This window comes from Protobothrops mucrosquamatus, unplaced genomic scaffold (genome assembly GCF_001527695.2).
Source record: "Protobothrops mucrosquamatus isolate PMUCROS unplaced genomic scaffold, P.Mucros_1.0 scaffold9845, whole genome shotgun sequence".
Classification (NCBI taxonomy): Eukaryota; Metazoa; Chordata; class Lepidosauria; order Squamata; family Viperidae; genus Protobothrops; species Protobothrops mucrosquamatus.
In genome coordinates this window covers 14,049-17,810 of record NW_015395632.1, presented here as the reverse complement: position 1 = coordinate 17,810, position 3,762 = coordinate 14,049, and positions in this window count along the sequence as shown.

Here is a 3,762-nt window from a genome sequence, read left to right as displayed (position 1 = left end):
GTCTGCTCTCAAGCTTCTTGTAAAATTCCAGAAAATTTAACATTTGGCTTTGACATGAGCTAGATATAGCATATCACCTGCTGTAGCTACACTTTTGGAATGCTTCAAGGTGTGTTTTTTTATCTTTCTTCTGTCTTTTTCTGAGAAGGCTTTATTAGAATTTGAACTTAGAATTAAAATTAAATCACACTATTAACTAATTCTCCACGGAATACAAAAATTCATAGTTTTAGTAAAATATGATATTAAAATTGAGAGGATTTTGCCTATTTTGTATGTCTACATATCTGTTTTTATATTTTAGGAGGCAGCTTGATACAATGAAACAGATTGCAAACCTGCCAGCAATAAGAATTAACACTTCTGTAGTACTTGTCCATATGCACTGTTAACATAGTTATTAATACTGTAACCAAGAAATGAGCACCTGCTTCATTATTACATAGAGATAATCAGTTATAGTTCTTCTTCAGGAAAAAAGACTATGTATAAATAAGTATTTGCTGCTATAGAAACTGAAGATTGAAAAAATATTGTGAAAAGCTATAGACAACTGCATATTAAAGCACACTAATGGGCAAATCATATTGAATCAGAAAATTAGCACTAGGTATGTCAGTTTGATTAGACTATCTATTATGTCCTTCTGGATAATGTCTGACAGCCCTTCAGTCTCCTTTCTTCGTTTTATAGATGTCTGATGTTAAAAAGCAAACTATGTTGGACTTTGGGGAAAGAATCTTATTCTGTTTGGATGGCAGAATTCATGCTTTGGATATAAAACATCCCAGATTTAAAGGATCAGGTAGTAACCAATGGAAAAGCCTTGAACCTGGAAATTGGTTGGTAGTCAGAGTAGATGATACAAGTCTACTCTGAGCTGTAGCAGTTTTCTGGCTACCTCATTGGTGTTAGAAAATGTGTAACTGTTTCAGCAGTCAATGAATTTATTACATTTAAAATGTAATTATCAAAATCTCCCTATTACTGACTTTAAAAGTATAGGATAATATGGTACATGCACATACAGTATACCATATAAACAAGCAAGAATGAACTTGAGTTAGCATGTCATGAGTAATGATTGCCCTGAACAAGTAGTTCAAGAGGACTTGAGGTGGAAAGATTGTTTACTATCATATTATTCCTGCTACCAACTTTCATAAAAACCAATGCTCCAAAGAGGAAAGAGTGGAACAACAGTATCCATAGTAAATGTCAAAATTTTGCAAGATAGTGGGTCTCTTGCAAGGTACTAGGATTGCAATAATAATAATAGAGTTGGAAGTGAAATCTTCTAGTCCAACCGCCTGCTTGGGCAGGAAACCCTGTACCATTTCAGACAAATCTCTTCTTAAAAACTTCCAGTGTTGGAGCATTCACAACTTCTGGAGGCAGGTTGTTCCACTGATTAATTGTTCTAACTGTCAGGAAATTTCTCCTTAGTTCTAGGTTGCTTCTCTCTTTGGTTAGTTTCCATCCGTTGCTTCTTGTCCTGCCTTCAGGCGCTTTGGAAAATAGCTTGACTCCCTCTTCTTTGTGGCAACCCCTGAGATATTGGAACACTGCTATCATGTCACCCCTAGTCCTTCTCTTCATTAAACTAGACATACCCAATTCCAGCAACCATTCTTTATATGTTTTAGCCTCCAGTCCCCTAATCATCTTTGTTACTCTTCTCTGTACTCTTTCTAGAGTCTTAACATCTTTTTTACATCATGGTGACCAAAACTGGATGCAGTATTCCAAGTGTGGCCTTACCAAGGCGTTATAAAGTGTTATTAACATTTCACGTGATCTTGATACTATCCCTCTGTTAATGCAGCCTGGTGCTGTGTTGGCTTTTTGGCAGCTGCAGCACACTGCTGGCTCATATTTAAGTGATTCTCCACTGTTGTTCAATATCTACTCTGAGTCAATCTTCAACGAGGCACTGGAGAACATCGACCCTGGCATCAAAGTAAACGGTGTTTGGATCAACAACTTAAAATATGCTGACGATACAGTTCTGCTTGCCAGTAAGCATGAAGACCTTCCCAGCTCCTCATCAACAGAGTCACAGAAATATCTGAAAAATACGGCTTGAAGCTTAACACCTCAAAAACCAAGATCATGGTCATCAGCAAACAACCTGTTAATTTACCACCAATAAATTCAGAAGGACTACCACTAGAAAAAGTTGAAAGGATCACACACCTCGGTTCCAATTTACATGAAAGCTGGAACATGACCGTTGAAGTAAAGACAAGGATAGAAAAAGCCGAACAGCATTCTTCAAAATGAAAAAGGTCTTCTGCAGTCACGACATAAGTCTAAGACTGAAAATCAGGCTTGTCAGATGCTATATTTTTTCTATCCTGCTCTATGGAGTAGAGAGTTGGTCTCTGACAGAAGGCCACCTGAAGAGACCTAATGTGGATTTACAGGTGGCTATTATTATAAGCTGGGTTGACAAGATCAGAAATGAGGAGATGATAAGCCGCCTGGGAAAGCCAAGGGAAATCATCAAAACAATTAAAAAACGAAAATTAGAATATTTCAGGCATGTGATGCGACACCCAGAAAAATACGGCATACTCCATTTAATCCTCCAGGGAAAGATTGAAGGCAAACGAGGTCCAGGCAGAAGAAGAACATCGTGGCTTCAAAATCTAAGGGATTGGTTTGGACAAAACTCAGCAGCACTTTTTCGTGCGGCTGCTGATAAAAAGAATTGAGTGTCTGCCATCCCATGACTGTCTGCCCATATGGATGGACCCACTGTTCTTTCCAATCTCTACCAATAGGCAAACAAATCTCTCTGAGTCTATCCACTTTAGTCTTATTATTTTTGCTTAATATCTTTTTATGTCATTTTTAAATTATTTGTGAAGTGCTTACCAATTATTGGATAAGAATTTGCTAAAGACATGGTTCTGCTAAAGTGAAGCCTTTTGTTTCCTATTGCATTACAAAGAAGACAAATTACAGATGTGTTTAAATCTTCTACTGAAAAATAATAGGGCTTCACAATGCTTAACTGAAGCTGGATTGTGTCCACTACAGTTAATTATCCATTAATATACAAAGATTATTCTATTCTTTCTCAGGTTTATCTATTCGAAGCGTGTGTTGGAAAGCAGATCGACTTCTAGCAGGAACACAGGACAGTGAAATATTTGAAATTATTGTGAGAGAAAGAGACAAGCCAATGCTCATCATGCAAGGTCACTGTGAAGGCGAGCTCTGGGCTCTGGCAGTCCATCCCAAAAAGCCATTAGTTGTTACTGGCAGTGATGATCGATCTGTGCGGTAAGGCAGCAGCGTTTATCCCTAATGTTTCGCCACAGCTGTGTTGGGAAATCCTCATGGCTTTGAAGATCATAATGCTGGTGATCAATTAATTTGCAGAAGAAAATAATCAACTAAATGTTTTATTTATGTTTTTAGTTATATATTATTTATTCCAGCATTTATATTCCAGTTTATTAGCCAAAGAATAGGTACTTAAAGTGCAATAAATTTGTTAACTAAAAGAAAACCCAGCAATACACCAAGTAGTGTTAAAATATGTGAGATAACTGTGAAAATTATTTTAGTTCTAATCATTTTTCTCAGAGCTACACTTGAGTTTTAAGCATCCTGAAACATCAGTACAGTAAAATTTCTAGCAGCTTAATCACTTCCTTTCTTGTCTAAGTGAGATTACTAAATACTTTTTTGTGAGAGGTGATTCAACATTCATAAATGTTCAGTAAAGAAATACAAGGTGCGGGTGTCTGA